Source organism: Triturus cristatus, chromosome 10 (genome assembly GCF_964204655.1).
Source record: "Triturus cristatus chromosome 10, aTriCri1.1, whole genome shotgun sequence".
Taxonomy (NCBI): domain Eukaryota; kingdom Metazoa; phylum Chordata; class Amphibia; order Caudata; family Salamandridae; genus Triturus; species Triturus cristatus.
The window spans coordinates 322423935-322446839 of record NC_140593.1 but is presented as its reverse complement, the minus strand read 5'-3'; positions in this window follow the sequence as shown (position 1 = coordinate 322446839).

Genomic DNA, 22905 nt, shown 5'->3' with positions numbered 1-22905 from the left:
ACTCCTCCCATGGATAGGCCATGAATCAGCTAGCCGCTGGTTGAAGTGATAACTAAATCTATAATTTATTTACATAAATACACTTTTCATAATAACGACCCAACACAGTTCTTGTAATGAATCTTAAATCTTTATCTAAATAATTGAAAATCGAATCATTTGTTTAATCAAGCAGTAGACCATCATATTTACCTATTCTGGCTAAAAGTCGTCCTCTAAGTCAAAATCTTGGTCATCAGTTCATACTGTCAGAGACTTAGGAAACAGCTGTCCTGCAGTGCCACCGTCCTCTCCGTCAGCATAACGTCAGGAAATCGAAAATCTTCTGAAGGGTCTCGCTCCCAACCTCTCTCATCTATGGTAATTTATAGTAAAATTACATTCCAAAAGTAACGAGTAATATTTTTGAATGTCTCTGATTGGTTGGTGAGATCTGTTCCACGGGTTTCCCATGCAGAAAATGTGTCTTTAGATATAGTTCATAATTTCTTCGGTAAAGTATCTTTTATTGTTTCTTTCAGGGAAGCTGGCTGGTAGCCCAGAGCATCCTTGAGTGGCACAGTTGAGTTAGGGTCGCGTAGAGGCCACTGCTGCTGATGGTGACGAATGCGCACTTCACCCAGAGACCTTCACAATAGAGTTGTGTTCGTCAAATAGGGAAGTCGGCCATTTTGTGGCCACTCCAAATGGTCAACTTAAGCAAAGAGACACAAAAATGTAATTAATACATGGAAATGACTAATAGAATGTTATCCCCTTACTTATACCCATATGTGTGTGTATTTATCTAGCAGAAGCAACACTTAATGCGGGTTATATTCACATTAATAAATCACAAATCACGAATACATCACGAAAGCAACATATATTCATGCAAAATTCTAATTATCTATGATCAATATGCATATACAATTTAGTTTATGTATTAGTTAGGCCATGCAAATGCAATTCCCACGTGTAATCGTATTAATAAAGTTGATTAAATTCCACAGCAATCCAATTAATACAATTACAATTAGTTAATTATTCTTATTAATAGAAACATGCAAAATGGAGAGGGTATACAGAATTTTTAAAATAAAACCCGCTCCAGCAATCCCCCCTTTGTTGATTTTATCACCACAACAACACTAATTTATTCACCCTTTTACGGATAATTGAAATGCATTCTTGCTCTTATTCATAATTCAGTTTCCTCTTCATCTCTTTTTGCCTTTTTATACATACTTTCTTTCCATTCTTCTAAAGTTATCTCTTCTAAATCTCTATCTGGATCCTTTTCTTTTCTTTTTAGTTTTTCTCTTTTTATTTTATTCTTTGTTTTCTTGTTTTTACAGCACATGCAACCTAATCTTAATAATAATAACATGAAAATTACACACGTTAATGGAAATAATATTTTACCTATAAATGTACTACCTATTTTTACTAAGAAGTTTTTAATAGCAGCTATTTTCTTCCCAATCTTTTCCCAAACACTTTCAACCTCTGGTACAAATTTGTCATGCAATTCAGTAATATTTTTAATGTAAACTTTCAGATCTTTACTTTCGTCTGGAATGTAAGTGCAACAATGTTGAAATGTTGAACTTTCAGCATTCCACAGACTCCACCCTCTTTTGCCAATAATATATCAAGGGCAAGTCGATTTTGCATTACCATAGCACGCATGGCAACCATTTCAGTATTAACCAATAAGAATCCTCCAGCGGTGCTTGTTGACAAGCGATCCACTACTGTTGATAATTTTCTAATATTGTTCGCATTCAGAGATATTCCCACTGCTGGTATCAATGCTCCAAAAATGTCACCTACAATTTCTGGCCAAGATTCTCTTTTACTACGTACTAAATGATTACCTAAACTATGTACACCATCTTTACCTCTGTCCATGTGAAAGATTTTTGGAAAAACGAGGCTTACGTAACATGTGCCATACCAATGGTCTGGCAAACGATAATATGCCCTGTTCCCACAGATAAAATAAAGTCCAGGGAAAACTGGATCTCTTCCACTTTTAAATCCCCATCCACCCATGATTCGGTAGGTATCATGGCACTCACTATTCCCTAGAAAATGATTGTCATACGCAGTTTGATTCCTTCTTATACACAGTTTCCCTTTCTGAGGCCAATCTAAAGCCAAAGTTGTATTAGACTCTCCCTTCATATGTTTTTCCATTTCTACATCCCAGACTGTTTTCTCCCCTTTTCCTTCAGATGCCTTTCTTTGCATTTTCAATCTCCTTTCCTCGACCATGTCTAGGAATTTCTTTTCTTCTTTTTTCAAACTGCAAGTCAAATTATTTTTAAATATATATTCTAATGTTAACTTCTTAGTTTCTAAGAAAAATTCACCTAATACCTTAGCAGGTCTTACTTTGTTTAGTTTGTTATTAGCAGGCACTTGCGCAAAAATGTTATCTACATCTGAAAAATAATATTCTAATTTACCTGTCTCATACAATAAGCTAGCTATCACACTACATGCTATTCCATACGTTGCTGGAAGGTGATGATAAGTCACTCCCTCTGACACAGATGCAGGTAACTGCATGCATACGTAGCAGTCCCTTACTTCCATAGTCTTTACATACTCATACAATAACTTTGAAAACACATTATTTGAAAAATCATTAATAGACCTATCTTTATGTAAATAATTATTATCTATTCTAGTCGGAACTACCTTTTGAATCTTCTTTATGTTAGTAATGTTTTCAGTGTGTCCTTCTAGTGTATCTATAGTAACCTTAAAAGAAATCAAAAGAGCAAGTATGCTCCATAGAAGCATTAATAATCCTGTACAACAACAACACATTTTACACCATCTCTTCATGAATGTACATCTACTTTTGCTACTATCTATGTTAGCCATCTTTGTTAATTTGGACTGTGTCTTTTGACTTAGCCTCTTTTACTTCACAACTAGTTTTCTAACCTTAGGCTCTAAGGCCCTACTTGGTTCTACCAATATCTATCGTTTGACTCAATTATTATTCCTTCATCAGTAGTTTTCTAGATTTTCTCAGTTTGGCATTTCATCGTTTTTCACTTCTTTCTGTTCATCCAAGTACAGAATTTCCTGATCTTCCGTTTCTTCTTCTCCGATGTCGGATAAGATAACTCTCAGGATTCCTGCTTCTTCTTCCTCTTCAACCACTTTCAGTACAGCCTCCTCTGGATTTCCTTGACTATCTGCCTCTTCCTCCTTTTCAGGCAGAGCCACGTACGTCCATTCCGGTGACTTATACTTCTGGTTAGGTTTCCTTGTTCTTTTCCCTTCTTCCTTATTTTGATTAGTCTCTTCTTCTTTCAATTTTTCTTGGCTTGTCACTTCATTCACCTGATCTGCCCTTGGTGATTTCACTCGTGTCAGCCGATATCTCAATCTCTTTATTTTGTTTGGCCACACATCATCCTTTTTAACTCTTTTCTGTTTACCTTCTTTATTATTCTTTTCCTCTCCCCAAGTCCTTTTTCTTAGAACTCGACCTTCTGGTATTTCATTCTCACTCTCTTCAGATTCTGTTTCAACTTGCTTTTTCTTTTCAACAACTTCTTTTTCCACCACTTGTTTTGTTTTCCCTACTTCTGTCCTTCCTCGGGTCTCCGACACGCAATCTTCCTGCTGGCTACTTGTCCCTTCACCTAGCTGGATGTTGCAGTTCCCTACACCTCCTCGGGGGTCTTCCGCAATCTGTCCCTCTCTCTCTGTACCTGTCCCTTTTTCACTTTGATCTATTATTTCAGGTGGAATTTCTCTTGGTCTTTCATCTGAAACTTCCTTCTCTCGAATTTCTTTTACTGTTTCTTCGTTGTCTTTTCCTTTTGTTTCTTCTGTGTTCTTTTCTGGGACCTTGTCTCCCTTGTTCGTCTTCAGAATCTGAACTGGTATCAGAAATCTGCAATCGTCTTCTCAGAGAGATACTTCTGGGGACTAATATTTGATCGGATTCTTTTTCCCCCCTTTCAGGATTTTCTTGTGTTTTTGGCTCTTCGTTATCTGATTCAGTACTTGACTCTGATTCGTTATAGTACTATTTTCCTTTGCTGTCAACTGGATTTGGTACCCTCAAAGTATGGCTGGCATGGATCTAGTTTTTCACTCCAGCACACTTCACAGCTGTTGTTGTGGTCAGAATGACTTGTCTTGGTTTTCCCCACCTTGGAACCAAACAATTTCTTCTTCTGTGGACTTTTATCCTTACCCAGTCTCCTGGGCTCAGATCATGGGCTGGCTTCCTTTCAAGAGTGGTGGCATCCGCTCCAACCTGATGAAACACAGAATGAACTGCGTCAGCCAGGCCTTTACAGTATTCCAACACCATGTCATCAGTTATTGTCATCAGCTTGTTGACTGGGATGAACACATGCCTCATCGCTCGTCCCATGACTATTTCATGAGGACTTAACCCTGTGGTTCTGTCTGGTATTGCTCGAATTGTCATTAATACTAGAGGCAAGACATCAGGCCATTTCATACCAGTGGCTAAACACATTTTCCTGATCCTGTTTTTGATTGTACCATTCATCTGTTCAACCACACCAAAAGCCTCTGGTCGGTAGGCACAATGTAGTTTCTGTTGTACATTCAATGCTTCACTAATCAATTTTACAATCTCGTTATGAAAATGTCCTCCTCTGTCTGATTCAAGAGTCACTGGAAACCCAAACCTGGGGATGAATTCTCTCAAAAGTAGCTTAGCCACTGTCATCCCATCATTTCTTCTTGTTGGGAATGCTTCCACCCACCTGGAAAATAGGCAGACTATAACCAGAACATACCTCAGTCTGTTACATGGAGGCATTTCAATGAAGTCAACCTGCATTCTGGTAAAAGGCCCTCCTTCTCGGACTATGGTTCCTAGACTCACCACTGTCTTTCTCCCGGGATTGTATTGCTGACATATTAGGCATCTCTGACATAGGCTTTCTGCTACAAGTCTGAATTTTGGATTGTACCAGAACTGCTTAAAGGACCTAATCATGGCGTCTCTCCCTATGTGTCCCTGGCCATGATACATCCGTCCCATGGTAGACATCATGCTATCAGGCATCACTGGTCTTCCATCTCGATAGACCCACACACGGTCCTTTTCTCTTGGTGCACACCCTGCTTTTATCCCCTGTTTCATTTCCTCATCTCCTGACTCTTCCTGTAATTGTCTCACTTCTTCCCAAGTCCCCACAATGTTAGTAAACATTACTGAGCAAGAAGACATTTCTCTTTCCTTGGCCCGATTGACCGAATTCTGATTTCGTGCACAATACTGTGCCATATCGTTCGCATACCTGTTTCCGGTAGTGATGTAATCACTACCTTGACTATGGCCGGCACATTTCACCACAGCCAATTGTCTAGGCAGCTATATCGCCTCTATCAATTTTCCAACCACTTCAGCATTCTTAATAGGGTTTCACTTGAGGTCAGGAAACCTCTTTGTAGCCAAAGCTGGCCAAAATCATGGACAACCCCGAAGCCATACTGGCTGTCAGTTATCACAGTCACTCTCACACTTTTCCCGATTTTGCATGCTCTGGTCAAAGCAACAAGTTCAGCTACTTGGGCTGACCTCACTCCTTTCAAATAAGATGCTTCCATCACTGCTGCAACCGTGCATACTGCATAGGCTGCGCTTAGCACTCCTTCATCTGTTCTCAAACATGACCCATCAACGAACAACACAAATCACTTTCTGGCAAAGGTACATCTTTCATATCTGGTCGTGGCTTTGTGCAATACTCAAGCACGTCCAAACAATCATGATCTGCTTCATCTCTCACTTCCACATTTTCAGCATCTGGTAACAATGTTGCAGGATTCACATTCAAACATCTTGCAAGGCTCACATTTGTTGCACCTAATATGACCTTTTCATACTTAGTCAGCCGACTATGTGTCATATCATGGGGACGCGCTTAACTGGCTGGAGTGCGAGTGTGTGCCCTTGTTCACCTGCCGTGAAGGGCGCAGTGCCTAGGGGCTAAATCTTCCTGCTCCTGCTCCCTGTTACTTCCTTCGACGCCGTGAGGGGAACGGCTGCTGAAACTACACCTCCCAGCACCACCAGGGCCCGGCGCATCGCTCGACGTCATCGGAGCGAGCCAGGGCCCCACAAAAGACGACAGGAGCCTCCGCAGCGCGGGACGCGCGCGGGCGGCGCCCTGGCGAAGCCCGGGCCAAGGGCGGGCCCGTTTGAGCCCGTTGGAGACCGTGTAAGGCCGGGCCGGGCCCTCCCCCGTTGAACTTCATTAAAAGGTCTGTTACTGCTAGATATTTGTAAGTTGTCTGCTCATATTTTCCTCGGATGTAGTGGGCTTAGCTCCCAATGCACTACATCTATATAACCTGAATTGGAGCATAGAGCACTTGGTGGCCAATTGAGACTGTATGCAAGGAGTTAAATAATCGTCCCTGAATGATGACTACCGCTCCAGTAATAGGTTGGAAGTCCCTTGTCGGTACATTAGATCAATTTTTGGTAAGAGTTTCTTCTATTTTGGACAAGGAGATTGATGTTACTGAGAAGCGACTGTCGCTGGGTTCTCTCCCCAATAAACGCTCCTCGCTGGGCTATCTGTCACAAATACGTTCCCCTGCTCGCAATATGGAACCGGGAACTGATATCGGCGACGCAAGCCTCGTGCTGGACGCCCCTGGAATTATCTCCCCTTGTCATGATTCACCATTGTACTGTATCCCAGAATCTGATGGACCTAACCTTAATACCAGACCAAAAAAGGGCTCCTCAAATCCACCACAAACCATTGGTGTGTCGGAGAGTGTAAAGACTAGGTCCGCCACGAATTTAAAGGCTAAAGCACCCACTTCGAATAATAAAGAAGGCCTGAAAACCTTGAAACCCAAGAGAAAGCGGAGAGAACCGCTAAATGCCGGACACACAGCAAAGTCCAGAAGAATCAGCCTTGGGGTCACACCTGAGAATATCCCTGATCCCAAAGGAGTAACTTCAGTCAGTGGGAAGGAGAGCGTTCCAACGTTGCCTTCTTTGATCCCGCCCAAGGACTTGCAAAATCTGGGTGAAGATTTTTTGGGGAAATTGGAGACAATTTTTTATAAAACTTGCCAACCAATTTACAATAGGCTGGATAGTATAGAAAATAGACTGACTTGTTTGGAGCTGATGTGTTCATCATCGCAGTCCCGGCAGAAATATGCCACCAACTGCCGGGGGTGCGAAAAATCTACTGAGAAACCTCCAAACAAAAATGTCCCAACTGCTGATACTGCACCCATTCTTAACCCAACTACTGCTAAAACTAACCCGCCTGACAAGGTAACAGGGAATACAATGCACACCCCCTATGTAGGTAACCCAGAGAGCGGGGGGAATACACAAGTGACAATCATTAGTAGCCAGGCGACAAAAGAAGCAGAAAGGGAAGTTTATAGCCTCCTAGCAACAAGGAAACATCCAAACATACACCTCCCCCTGAGTCAAGCCCCTATGTGATAATTTTGGCAGGAGTTAAGCCCTTGGGTCTAGACTCTAGGGAGGACCACAGGGATCTGAAGAACAAGTGTATGTATTGGCTAAATTCCAATCGCCCCTTACCCCAGAATGTATCAACAGAAATCCTCTTTGTGCGCCGAGTCAACTGGGTGGGCCCCAAAAAGAAAAATATAGAAGGAGATTGTGTAATAATCAACTTTAGAGATCTAAGGGCAGTTGAGCATATTTGTCACTGGCCGAACTCAAACCCTTGTACTCCTATTCTCTCTTTGCCTTTGTCCTTCTTCTATGGCAATTGCCAACAGCCCAATATAGTGGATTTTGGCTACAGAGGTACCGATACGTGGCCTAGAAATAACAGATGCCCCAATGTGCAGTCTGATGGTATTAGGTCCTCTGGCCTGGAAGACTGTGATTGACGACCAAACTCTTGTAGGTCAAGGAAACACCCATGCAACGCAGATGTAACCCTTGTAGAAAAACGGGTAGCTTACTTTACCCCAACTGAGGACGATAATGCTGGCATAAACATTATTAACCAAACATTACCGGTCCAGCGCCAGTCGGGGGAAAAACACCGGTCACCAACCGGGACCGGACCTATATCCCCACTGAGTTCTGCCACAGTGGCAGTTGGTACAACTGGTAATGTCGAGCTTGACATTTTAACTAATGTGAGTACTAGTAGTATTAACAATTTGACTTCTTTAGCAAGGGAAAGCTCAAGTCCATCACAAGGGATCCCAAGACCTTATAAGGATGGACTGTTAGCAAGTGAACAATTGACAATAATGTCCTGGAATATAGCAGGCCTAGGTCAAAAAATAGTAGATCCTGAATGGCTGGGTTTTATATCAAAATTTGATATGTGTCTCTTTCAAGAGACTTGGCTGACAGATCCCCTGTTATGCAGTGGATTTCTCAACTATTATATCCCAGCCTTAAAAAGAGGAAGAGGTCGCCCATCTGGCGGACTAACTATATGGATTAAACAAGACCTAGGATGCCGAGTCACTCAAAGTTCTAATATTAGCGATGACATCTTATCTGTAAAGATTGTTTCAAAGGACGGGGTAAACCTCGAAATTTTTAACGTTTACGCACGAGGTCTGCCGGGGGGGAAAAAGTCCCCAGTAGTACAATTGCTGGAAGAATTAATTGACTCCTTGCCCTCAAACTATTAACCCATCATAGCAGGCGACTTTAATGCCTCGTTTGAGCCCCTGGATCACGACATATCCCAGCTTACTGCTGAAGAAGACGCAAGTTGGGGAATCCCACCCCTTGAGATTGCCCCAGTAAAAAGGTGGTCTGGGGCAGCAATCCAGCTAAGCGGATTATGCCTAGGGAGTCATCTGAGAGCAGCCAATGGCAGGAGCCCGTCTGACAAATGCGGTTCAAATACCTTTGATAACGGTCGTAGGGCAAGCAGAATTGATTATTTATTGATTCATACTAAACTCTGGCCCTATTTTATAGATATGGAGGTAGTTAACAGAACTGAGAGTGACCATCACCCGCTAGTCTCATCATTTAATTTATCCTTACTCGACGTTATAGAAAAGCTACAAGTTATACACGAGCCAGAGCACCACCTGTCTAACGATATGCGCCACTTAAAATGGGATCGGGTCGCCTACGACCAAGGGGTTCTATTAGCAATAAAGGAAGAAGTCACTCTTGCATTGGAAGAACTGGGTCTATCGGTTGAGGGTCAGGACTCCCACCAACGTATAGTGGAAATTCACGCAAGGCTTTTTGCGGGCCTGCGGAAATATTTCCTCAAATCCGCCCCTCCCAGGAGTTCCATGCCCCAAAGAAAAGTGGGCTGGTATAATAACAAGTGCAGAAAAGCCCGGGATGAACTAGGTAGTGCGCTCAAACAGAAAGACTCAACACTTGTAAGATTTGCCAGATTCAATTATGGGAAATCTCTTAAAGAGGCAAAGGTAACCTGGGAAAATGAAATTTAGAAGGATCTCCTTGAGGCCTCAAAAAGTAAAAACAGCAAAGTCTTCTGGGACACATACAAATGGGATAGGGGTGGCATAGCAGAGCGTCCCCAAAACAATGTGCCACAGAACGCTTGGATAGACCACTTCAAACCCCAATATGCTGCGCCCTCCCAAAATACTCCCACTGAGACCTCTCCCCATGTATTCTATAAAAAGGCCATATTTACACTTAAGGATGTGGATAGAGCACTAGACGGAGTTGTTCGGGGAAAGGCCCCGGGAATGGATGGCATCCCTGCTGATATGTTCACTGATGACAGAAGCCTCTGGTCCAGCTATATTATGCGACTTGCCAACGCAATTGCCCAGGGAGCGGATATTCCGCCCTCATGGAAGGGCGCTGAAATTGTCCCTGTATTTAAAAAAGGAGACAAATCAATCCCAAGTAATTACAGACCAATCAGTTTGATTGATTCGGTCCAAAAGATCGTAGGCCGTATGCTTCTTTACATAATTCAAACTTGGATGGATGACCACGACATCTTAAGTCCAATGCAGGCAGGGTTCCGTTCCCGGACAAGTACAATCGACCAAGTCTTCCGTTTTGTCAATCTATACTGGAAGACGGTGGTCTTGGGGAAAGGCGCCCTCTATGCGGTCTTCGTGGACTTAAAAGCTGCATTTGATTTGGTCCCAAGAAGCAAGCTCTGGCAGGTCCTGATGGAACTGGGAATTGCACCCGAACTTCTCACCGTGATCATCCGCTTGCATGAGGGAAATGTTGCCAGGGTGCGCTGGGGTGGCCCGGGGGAGGTGACCGATGACTTCCCGGTTGACAGGGGAGTGAGGCAGGGGTGCGTTTTGGCGCCGACCCTGTTCTCGCTCTTCGTCAACGGGGTGGCCGGTTGGCTCTCGCGGACCCCCACTGACGCGCCGATTCTGGCAGGAGTGCGTATCCCTATCCTCATGTTTGCGGATGACACGCTGATAATCTCTAAGACCCCTAGCGGTTTGCAGAAGGCTGTTGGGTGTTTCGAAGAATTTTGCACTGAGAGGGGCCTGGAGGTAAATACGGGGAAGACGAAGTTCATGTCTTTTAATGGATCAAAAACCTTTCAAGGGAAAATATACATGAACAAGTTGCCCTTGGAGGAAGTGACATCATTTATATATCTAGGGATAACATTGCAAAAAGACATGCGTTGGGGTTGTCAATTAGATCGTGCCGGCCTACAACATAAACAAAAAGCAGGGGCCTTGCTGGCTAGATTCAAAACCTCACTTACTAAGCCAATCTCTCCAGCTTTAGAAATCTATGGAACCAAGGTCCTGGGCTCATGCCTCTATGGGGCTGTGCTCTGGGGCTTTAACAACTTGAATAGCTTGAAAGCTCTAGAAAATGCTTTTTTGCGGAAAGTCACAAACCTTCCTTCCAGTACACCACTGCGACCGCTATTATTGGATTTGGGCAAAAAAACCCTGGAACACCTGGTTAGGCTACGTCCAATATTATACTGGCGTCGTCTCTGGTGTACTGACGAATTAATTCATTATAGGAGTGGCTTTATGGACATCATAGAATCTGAAAGGTCCCAAAAAATACCATGGCTGTTAGGAATAAAATCTCTTTTGGGAAGTATAGGCCTGATAGATCTCTGGAAAAACCCTGTAAACACCGTTTTCCCATCTAAAGAAAACCTGAAAAACATGTATTGGAAATGGGTTTACAAGCTGGAAACCACCCAAGGCCTTTCTACTCATTTAACAGCCCGTTTCTTTGACCTAAAAGCTCTTCCCCACCTAGAGGATTACTGGGATATTATTGAAAAAACCTAAGTTTTATTATAAAAGTTTTATTATTTGGGTAAGTTATATTTCCAGCTGCGGGTGGGTACACTACCCATAGCAGAATTTACCTCTAGATGGGGGAGGCAAGGCAGCAATAATGATAAGTGTTACAGATGTGTTGAATTATGTGAGAATATCGGACATGTACTATTTTTCTGCCCAATGTATGTGGCACCTCGTAAAAGATGGATACAACCCATCTGTAAGCTTTTGGGTATCAGAAGATATGCCATTGCTCTTCGCATTCTGTGCACCGATCCCACTCCCCCAACATGTATAGCAGTGGCCAAATTCCTAGGGTGGGCCTGGAGTATAAGAACAAAAGCCCTGAGGCAAACTGCCAGCTCCTTTCTTTTGAACTAGCATTTAATCTTGCAAATTTTCCATGGAGAAATATCTTGATGTCGACAGCTGGAGAGTTGGGTTGTGAATGCTATGTCTAGCTACCTTCTGTATACTACAAGTTGACATGTTTAGCTTTTTAATTCTTATATTTTACAATCCAAGCTCGTCGGCTATTCATAAATTTAATTGCAATTTTATTCTTTTTTAGGTAATTTATACGTATCTATATGTAATGTTTGTAAATGTGCTTTTATGACTTAATTGCCGAATAAAGCTAATTGATTGATTGATATACTGAGTACGACTCCTTGTCAAGAGAATCGCCACGTCATGAGGTACCAACACTTTCAACGGATATCCCATCACAATACCTTCACTCTGCTCCAAACTTCGACATGTTGCAGCCACTGCTTTCAGACACCCAGGTAAAGCTGCAGCCACTGGGTCAAGCATTGATGAAAAATATGCAATTGGTCTCCTCAACCTTCCATGTTTCTGGATCAACACAGAGAGTGCACATCCATTTCTCTCACTGCAATACAACTCAAACTCTTTCTCATAATCAGGCATGCCTAGTGCTGGTGCTTCACACAAACCCTCTTCAATCGTTTGAATGATGCCAATTCTTCCTTGTCCAATTCAAGGGGATCTTTTACATCACTTCTGGTCAAACGTACCAAAGGTCTTGCGATCAGGGAAAAATTACTTATCCACTGGCGGCAATACCCCACCATTCCCAGAAACATTCTCACCTCTCTTTGGGTCATGGGGGCTCTCATTCCTTTTATAATTCTGATTCTGTCCATTGTTATTTTTCTCAGTCCTTTCTCGATTTTATGTCCCAAATACTGTACTTCCTTCTTACAATACTGCAATTTTGCTGGTGACACTTCCAATCCTCCGTCTGCCAAATGATTTAGTAGTGCAATTGTGTCTACCTCGCAAGCTTCACGTGTTTTCGACGCCACCAAAAGGTCGTCGATATATTGCACTAGTACTGAACTTTCAGGCATTTGCAGACTTCCCAAAGATTTCTTTAACAATTGATTGAATATTGAGGGGCTTTCTGTATGCCCCTGTGGGATTCGGCACCATGCCAAAATCCGCTCTCCAAAACGAAATGCAAAAATTTGCTGACTGTCATGATGCAATGGGATAGAAAAGAAAGCATGGCATAGATCAATTACTGTATACCACTCCGCATCATGGGGAATCTGATACAAAATCACTGATGGATTTGGTACAATGGGACAACATGATACCACAATTTTGTTTACCTTTCTCAAATCTTGCACTATCCTGAATTTCCCATTAGGCTTTTTCAGTCCCATTATCGGTGAATTACATGGACTACTCATTATTTCTCTTAAAATTCCTTGCTTGATCATTTTCTCAATTATTGGAGTTACTCCTTCAATTATCTCAGGTGTCAATTTATATTGAGGGACATTTGGATAGCTTATGCCTTCCTTCACAGTTATTTTTACTGGATCTATATTTCTCATTAGTCCTACATCTTCTCCGGTAAAATCCCACACTTCTGCTTTCACAGACTGCTTCAGTTCTTTAGGTAATTCATCAGGGTTGAATATTGCATAAGTCTTAGTAATCTCATTTTCTCTGTTAGCTATGGTCATTTTATACAGTACATCCTCATCGGGTGTTTCAAATGCTATTCCATCTGGAGTACAGAATATGGTGCAATTCATTTTGCACAACAGGTCCCTACCTAATAAATTCACTGGACTGGTGTCGCACACAACAAAGCGGTGCATCTCTGAAAATTTCCCTATACTAACTTTCACTGGTTCTGTCAGAAATGTCTTTATCTGTCTGTTGGACACACCAACTACTTGGATTGTTTCATCCGAAAGAGGAAGATTCTTAACATCAGCTGATCTAACAGTTGATCGAGTAGCACCAGTGTCCACTAGGAAAGTAATATTTTCATCATTAACCTTCCCATCTACAAATGGTCCTGTCTGGTCTACTTCTAGAGTTGCGCCAAGTACGCACTCTTCTTCCTCCTTTCGGCACTGTCAATAGCTTTCTTCTGAGTCACTCTCATCGCGTTGCAGCCAATACTGTGAAACAGCGCGAGCGCGTGGCAGTTTATTTACCTGTTCTTCATTGTAGAATCCCGATTCATTACTATACTTCTGAGTGTTTCTGCTCTGCGGGAAAGGTGGTTTTGGCACCTGATTCTGTGAGGTAACCACCTGCTGCTGTAGCTGCAGTTGACCACTCACCTCATTCTGCACCTGCGGATTCAATGATGCATTTTCATTATTAGTACTTGGAGGAAATTTACACTCGGATTTCCAATGCCCTAACCTACCGCAATTATGGCATGGGAACTTCTTTTTAGCTTCTTCTATATTACCTTTCCCTTTTCCTGGGCCAAATCTCGGTTTAATTCCTGGGTTATTTGCTTGTTCGACCAACTGAGCTTCCTGCCTTTCAGCTACCTTTACTTGTGCCCACATTGCCTTTTCTTTTAATTTTCGCTGTTTGGCCTCAATTTCGTCACTGAAATATTTAGCATGTCTCAATACTTCATCTATTTTCTTATTCTGCCAATCAACCGTATGCTATTTTATCATGTCACCAATTTCTGGCCGTAAACCATATACAAATCTGTATACGAAATGACTCAAATCCTTATCACTCAGGTTCTCATCTCCACTGAACTGCTTAAAGGCTTGAATTAGCCTCTCATAGTATGCATGTACTGATTCTTTTCCTTCCTGATGTGTTCGATCAATTTTTACCCAATCTGTCTCTTTAGGGGGCACTTTGTTTTCCAAAAATACCATAACCTGTTCATACTTCTTCATTACCTCAGGGTCTGGAGCTCCTGTGTTAGGATCCCTAGGGTACTCTTGAGTTGGCCAGTTGCTCATCAACTTGCACTCTGTCCACAAATCTGCAGGTACTATTATATCAAATAGACTATTCAAATCTATCCATAGTACTTTCGACAATTTTACAAATCTGTCTACCTGCCGGTACCACTCGACGGGCTTTTCGCGTAGTCGAGGGAAATCATTCGTAAATGAGAAAATGTCCTGTCTTGTCCATAGGACGTGTACATATCCTCCTCCTGGAATCTCCCTCATGGTGTATTCAGTTACTGCCTTTTCTTTCTCTCTAACAGGGAATGCCGAAACTGTCTTTTCTGAGGCATCATTACGTTTTCTATACCATTTACTTCTCCATTTATCCACGTCTCCCCATTTTCTCAATAAAATGATTATGTCCTTAATCTGACCTATCTGTCCTGTGGTGTTCAGATTTTCAATGTCTTTTTCAGTAAAATCAACTCGATAGGGTTTCTGTAAGGCTTTTACCTTATCAATATCTATACCCATTTCATTCGCAACTTCTCCTAGTCTTTCATGCAGATTTTTCGCTCTCCATGTCACGCTTTAACATAGGAATAACAATTCCTCATCCTGATAAATTTTTAATTTTTCTACGGGAATAGTCCCGACAATTAATTCTTCCAATACCATCCGTAATTTAGCCACATCTATTGACTGGGATTCTTTATCTTGTTTCTGTAACCCTCTTAACCATTCACTTGGTTCTTCCACAGAAGGTCCTACCAGGTTTTCTATGCTACCCTGTTCTGGATTTCTCTGGGGTTCCATCAAAGTTTCTACTGTCGTTCTACTCTTTTCGACATAATTCTGATTTATAAATGGATTATTTGAAACATTTGGTTCAAACATATTTATTGTCGGTCCCCATGGATTCTCAATTTGACTCCGTTCTGAACTGTCAACCAAATTATGGTTCCGGTATGGTTCCATCAAGCAATGTTCGCTATCCTTTTGCTTCTCAAAAATGGGCATTACTGGACCTATGGTCACGGGAACTGTTACAGCTTCTAGATTCTTAGTTAATTCTCTTATTTTTTCTGTTAATTCTAGGGTTGTTTTGGCCAATTCTGCTGAATTTTCACTATTTATTCTATTCTCCGACTTCTTTTCTACTTCTCTAATGGAGTTTCTCTTTTCTAAATCTGGTGACATAGTCTCAGTCTTGATAATTCATAATGTTTCTCTCATTGGGGCGTTTGGTGTCAACATTTCTGGTTCTGGTCGGTACGGTGCTGGATTTTTATAAAACACATCATCCAGTACATCATCATCTGATTCATTTGCTCCGTAACCACTTGATTCCACATTATTCCTTTTTTCCACACATTTTCTTCCTTCATTCTCTCCTACCGCTCTTACAGGAAACATACCCTCAGTCATACTTGCATTCCGCCATCTTTTCATTCGATCATCATGTGTTTCATGTCCATATGACCTGCCAAACAGATATCTGTAACTTCTACCATTTCTTTGCTTTTCTCGCTCATGCATTTCGTCTTCCCACTCCGTCAATGCTTCAAACTGCGTCGCTCTAGGTCTTGGTTCTAAATACATCATCTTCTCCCTTAGATTCCTTAAAACGGCCAAATTAAAGGAACCATGTTCTGGAAATGCCAGGACTCCATCGTCCTTGGTATATTTTACCCAATTATCTAACCAAATACAGGTATGATATCCATATTTCGCAATCATTAAAGATGCGGGAGTTTTCGGTGGAGGAAGTAACTGTCCTTCCCTAGTTTTGACCTGTTTATCTTTCTTAAACCACTTCTTAATTTTACCAAACCAGGACTTCTTTTCCCTATCTGGTGGCTGGTAATACATTTTCTTGGTTTCTGTGTGTCGCTAGTCTTTTACAACTGTACCGCTATTCTGTCCACTCACATCGCGACTTCACGCTAACGCACCAATCAAGAGCGTCTACGTCACTGTCACAGTCCTCTAATCCCAGCGCGACTTACACTAACGCACCAATGGGAAGTGTTTACGTCACCCTGTAGTTCTCCAATCCTAGCGCGGCTTTACACTAACGCACCAATCCGGGCGTTTTACACTTCTGACCAACTGTCCAATCCCAGCGCGGTAGTTTTGACGTCAGCAGCCGCTGCGGCAGCTCTGCTCCTGTCTACCCCTCCTTTACAAGTCCGCTCCGTGAACTTTTATTGCAACTTTTACAATTCTATTAGTAACAACACTAAAACATCTCCATTGTCCGCTTCACTAACAAAAGAATAGCAATAGACCTTTCTCATGAGAATTCCGTCTTTCCCGAGAGCAGCGCTTACCTCTGCCCTACTACGGAATCGTTACTTCCGTTGATAAAGTAGCACATCCCTCTAACTTACCCTTCTAACAAGCATCAACTAATCGCTTCTCTAGAATTAAGACACCTATTTAGAGACCCAATGCTCCTGAGAAATAACACTAGAGTTTCGCCATTAATCGGAATGCCTCTTCCATACACACACTGTCAAACAGGGAAAAATGTAGATCATTTTCACAGACTTCTGTCTTTTCCGAGAGCAGCGCTTACCTCTGCCCTACTACAGAATTATGACATTTGTTAACAAAGCAGCGCTTCCCTCTACTTTGTCCTTCTAACAAGCTCAGAGAACACCTGCTACCTTTTCAATGATAAGCGTTATCGGTATGCCATTTGGTTTCCTGGTACTTAAAGACCAAAATTTCACAGGTAACCTTCGCTATCATACACACTTCTCTCACACAGAGAATATTTCTAATGGCAACACACGACGATGCTGCCGAATCGAACCCAGACAATGCGCCATGCAACTTCACTTGTCACACTTTCTCCCGTGTACCTACGGGCAACCACAATTCCGTCTTTCCCGAGAGCAGCGCTTACCTCTGCTCTGCTACGGAACTGTTACAAACTTCCGACTTGCTACATCCCAGAAGCCGTGCTAACAACATATAACTCAACGTAACTCAACATATAGTGTTAGTACATAAATCAATACCAATCAATAATCAATAAGCTATTTACAAGCAATGATCACTAAACCAAAACAGTAGCTAACCATATCTCTGCTACCAGGAAAACTGATGCAGCGCGGAATGCAAAATCCCTCCCTTCGTCACAGATCATAGATCGCATAGACACACTCAATCACTACATTCGCTGGTGGGGCCCATAATACCAACATTCATCCTCTATTAACCTGTTTCCAAGGAGGTGTGTGTTCCATTCGCTGTAATGAAAGGAAGTACCCACTTATCCCTAATGAACAATAGATTTCCCTACCTTTCTCTAATTATTAAGGCCTAAGCTTCACCTTTTAGTACTCCTCCCATGGATAGGCCATGAATCAGCTAGCCGCTGGTTGAAGTGATAACTAAATCTATAATTTATTTACATAAATACACTTTTCATAATAACGACCTAACACAGTTCTTGTAAGAAATCTTAAATCTTTATCTAAATAATTGAAATCGAATCATTTGTTTAATCAAGCAGTAGACCATCATATTTACCTATTCTGGCTAAAAGTCGTCCTCTAAGTCAAAATCTTGGTCATCAGTTCATACTGTCAGAGACTTAGGAAACAGCTGTCCTGCAGTGTCACCGTCCTCTCCGTCAGCATAACGTCAGGAAATCGAAAATCTTCTGAAGGGTCTCGCTCCCAACCTCTCTCATCTATGGTAATTTATAGTAAAATTACATTCCAAAAGTAACGAGTAATATTTTTGAATGTCTCTGATTGGTTGGTGAGATCTGTTCCACCAGTTTCCCATGCGGAAAATGTGTCTTTAGATATAGTTCATAATTTCTTCCGTAAAGTATCTTTTATTGTTTCTTTCAGGGCAGCTGGCTGGTAGCCCAGAGCGTCCTTGAGTGGCACAGATGAGTTAGGGTCGCGTAGAGGCCACTGCTGCTGATGGTGACGAATGCGCACTTCACCCAGAGACCTTCACAATAGAGTTGTGTTCGTCAAATAGGGATGTCGGCCATTTTGTGGCCACTCCAAATGGTCAACTTAAGCAAAGAGACACAAAAACGTAATTAATACATGGAAATGACTAATAGAATGTTATCCCCTTACTAATACCCATATGTGTGTGTATTTATCTAGCAGAAGCAACACTTAATGCGGGTTATATTCACATTAATAAAGCACAAATCACGAATACATCACGAAAGCAACATATATTCATGCAAAATTCTAATTATCTATGATCAATATTCATATACAATTTAGTTTACGTATTAGTTAGGCCATGCAAATGCAATTCCCACGTGTAATCTTATTAATAAAGTTGATTAAATTCCACAGCAATCCAATTAATACAATTACAATTAGTTAATTATTCTTATTAATAGAAACATGCAAAATGGAGAGGGTATACAGAATTTTTAAAATAAAACCCGCTCCAGCAGTACCACCAGGACTGTGACCTCTGACTCGTCCTCAACAGCCAATACCTTCTTGTCTACTCCTTTGCACATGCGTGCCAAATGGCCAATTTTTCCACACTTAAGGCAGCCATTATTTATGGCAAAGCAAAGTTTTGAGTCTGAAAGATGGTAATTACTGTTGTATCTGCAACAACTGCAAGCTAACGATTTTGCTTGCACCAAAGGTATGTTCTTTGTAAAATTCCTTTTTTTGACAAAATCACTTTCCAAATTTTTGTTTTTCACTGCATTGACTTGTTCCCCTTCCTCCGATATTGCAGCAATCTCAGGTGACTTATTCTCTAAGTTAATGTTTTTTAGTTCTTGCATACATTTCTCCGACTCCTCTACCACTTTTGCAATTGCAATAGCATCCTTCAAAGTAGGGTCCTTTGCAGCCCATAGTTTCTCTTGTATTTTTCTACTGCTGTACTGCACAATCAATTGGCCTCTTATAATTTCTTCAGTCATTAACCCAAATTGGCATTTAGCTGAGAGTTCCCATAAGCGTGCTACAAAGTCATCTATAGATTCCCCTGACCGTGGTTGCGTATAAAATTTATGACAACGCATTACTACATTGATCTGTTTAGTGAATCTGGTCTGTAGTAGCAGCACAGCCTCCTTATACACATCCTCCACCTCTTCGCCTGCATTGTTTCTAGCTGGCAGCAAATATTTAAATAAGTGCTGACCTTCCTTGCCCAAATACCCCAATAATAATGCTTTCTTTCTAACTGCTGAAAATCTGACCCCATCTAAAGCTATCAAATAATTTTCAAAGCACTCGATCAATTCCACTCACTCAATAGGAGGTTCGCCTGCCATCATGAGGAAGGGTGGTGGTATATAATAGACGTATTGACACTCATGTTAAAATAGTAATGTGTCACCTATACAAACTTTGTAATAGAGAAAAAAATAATAAATGTAACAACAATAATACTAAATACTAATTAAAAATGTTTGTTACTGTGACTTGTGTGCGTGTCACTGACCTTCAACTGTGAGCAACATATGTGAAGCTCATTGCAGCATCAATTGTAGAGTAATAGAGTTTATCACTCTGGTTACAAGTGTGCGTATCACTGAAAATAACTAGAGTGACACGCATTAAACCAATTCAGAGCTTGCGAGGGAGCGTGTCACTGAGATTGCCGAAAGTAGTGTTGATACACCGGTCTTCTGAAACTGAACACACTCTGCAGAGTCTCTAGAAACTGACACGCTCCGCAGGGTGTGCGTGTAACTGGCTTTCCATAAGGAAAATGCCTCCCTCACCACGCAGCAGTTGCCGCACAAGCTCCCACGTCTCTGGAGACGATTTGACCCAGGAAGGGGCGTGGTTCAGCTCTGAGCTGCGTGAGAAGGCGGGCGCTCGCCCTGAATTTACACAAGCTTCAGGGTATATCAGAGTAACGTCTTTGGCAGTTCAGGGTAAGTTAAAGTACGTTACTGCTGCTGTATTGAAGTTGCCCGCACATCACATGTCTGCTTATTTTAACGCTGCTCCGCTCTCAGCAACGCAAAGTTTAACCCTTTCTTAACGCAACACAGATCAGCCACACACATTTCGGATGCCACTCCCTACCTCAGTCAGTGTGCCGTGCTTCCCTGGCAAAGATCGTCCCGTTCAATCTTCTACTGCCACTTATTTATGTCAGTATATGGACGGAGTCCTTCTTGGTAGCCTCTTTTGCTTCACACCACTTCAGTAATAAATGGCCCAACAAATCTTTGCATGGGTTTGTGGGTGGGTTACAACTCTTGTTGACTCTCAGTACCTTGCACGCCTCTGATCGTTGCCAAAATTGTAATGATCACTTCATATGCCTCTCTTTTACATTAAGAGATTTATTCCACAAGAGCGTAGCCCACTCCAAAGTCGTGCCAGGTGCAGCCATGACCAACAGTCAATCTCAAGCCCTCATGAGCTCGCAGAGCGTGTGAGCGTCCTGCATGACTCGAGCCCAAATAAGAAAATACAACAGCCTCCCACATTGAAATAACTAGACTTCTGCTGAAAAGAAAACTGTCCACCAGACCCACCAGCTGAGAGGTGTCAGTGCCGATCTCAGCTGCTAATATAAATCAGTACAGTGAATGAGTCTGTCAGCTAAGCCCAGGCTGCTGGGGCTCCACCACAGCCTGAGGTGAGCAGTGAGCTACAGGCTCAGGATGTAAATAATTATTATATTTCAATATTTTCAAAAATAATCACAAAGACCGACCTGAAAGAGGCGAGCTGGCCGCTGCAGAGTCTTGCAAGCATGTTGGCCCGCACCAGAGGCAGACAGTCAGATTAAATCAATGTACAGCAGCCTCTGGGATAGCTATGGTCATTAAATAAATTAAAGGTCGCCGATGAAGCTGACACGGTGGACCAATTAAACTGGTGGGGTGGCAGTGGCTTAGCTAGTCCTCTGACCGCCCGTGGCAGTCCCTGTGTTTGCCGCCAACGGCGGCCGTAGTGAAGAGCGGGGGGGTGCGGGTGACTTTTCTTTGTTTGCCGCCCTGCGGCAAACACATGGAGGAGCAGGGGGGTCCTTCCTATTGCCAAGGGCAAAGGGAGGCGGCCGCCTCCAAAACTCAGGGTGGCGGGATGGGCAGCAGTGAGGTCACTCAGGGGCGGAAAAGTAAAAAAACATAACTTGCGCACGTTTTTCTGGCAAGAACTGGGTGATTATTGGTACTCATGTGATGCCATGTCCCGTGAATGCTGCCAGCCCACGGCCAGCCAGGAGTCTCAGCAGCAGCTGTATGAATTATGCAGACAGCACAGTGAGCTCCAGGCTGGCGCAACCAACTCCTGGCATATTTTGATGAACTTAGTCTTTTCAAAGTGTATCATGGCACTGACACACTTGTCACAACAGCAGCGCAGCCTGCTTCCACAATGAGAGCTTCAGTATGTGGCGACACTCTCAATGGTCTCACTCATGTCTGCCTCAGCGCCAGGGGTGCCAAAGAGGCGTTATAATTTATGACTCTGCATTTTAATGCGGTGATGCGAACCACTGCACTAAAATGCGTTAGTCTAACCCCTGATGCGTGGTACTTCTAACTTGGCAGGTCAGTATGATCTCACCATCTTTGGAAACTATGATATCAATGATATGCTAAGGATTAAAATGTGGACTTGTGGACTACTGGCCAGAGCCACGGACACTGGAGCTGGGGAACCAGGTTTGACTGAGTCTCAGCGTCGGTTGAACGTCCTTTGATTCTGGACAAATCACTTAATCTCCATGACCCTATCAAAAAAAAAATGTGCCATTGTATAATGCGACTAGTGCTCATGCAAAGCACTCCCATACCTTCGGGTCGAGTTGGTGCTATATATAACTGCAAAAATAAAAAATATGGGGAAAATAATAGGGTGACCAGACGTCCCGGTTTTCCCCGGACGGTCCCCGTTTTTGGAGAAGTGTCCCCGTGTCCCGACACTTTTCTCCAATTCAATGAAATGTCCGGGTTTTTAAACAGTGTCCGGGTTAAACATACAAATGTCCCGGTTTTTCATTTGTTTCGGTTGTTTGAGCATGCGCGTGCATACTCTCTTTGCACTGATTAAAGCGTGACGTTTAGGTGAGCGTTGTAGCAGGAAGGGAAATCGGGCTTTGAATGGGATGGGGGGTGGGGAGAGGTGCTCCTTTCATTCCACAGCCTGAGGTTCAGCGCTTTGAATGCGACCTCTGTCTCCAGGCCGAGAAGTCAAAGGATGCAATCTGCATACATTCACACCTGAATGCCGGTCACTTAGGGTGCTTCCAGAGATACCTTTGTTTTGTTAATGCAGCGCTCCTGCTCCAACAGCTACTGATGGCAGTGCGTCTTTGAATGTCTTTATTTTGTAAAAGCCTACTTGCAGGACCTGCTTATATCCTTGTTTAGAAACAGTAACCTGTTTGTACTTCGTGTCCAGGGCCGGCTTTAGGGCGGTGCGAGTGCCACCGCACCGGGTGCTGGCTTCCTGGG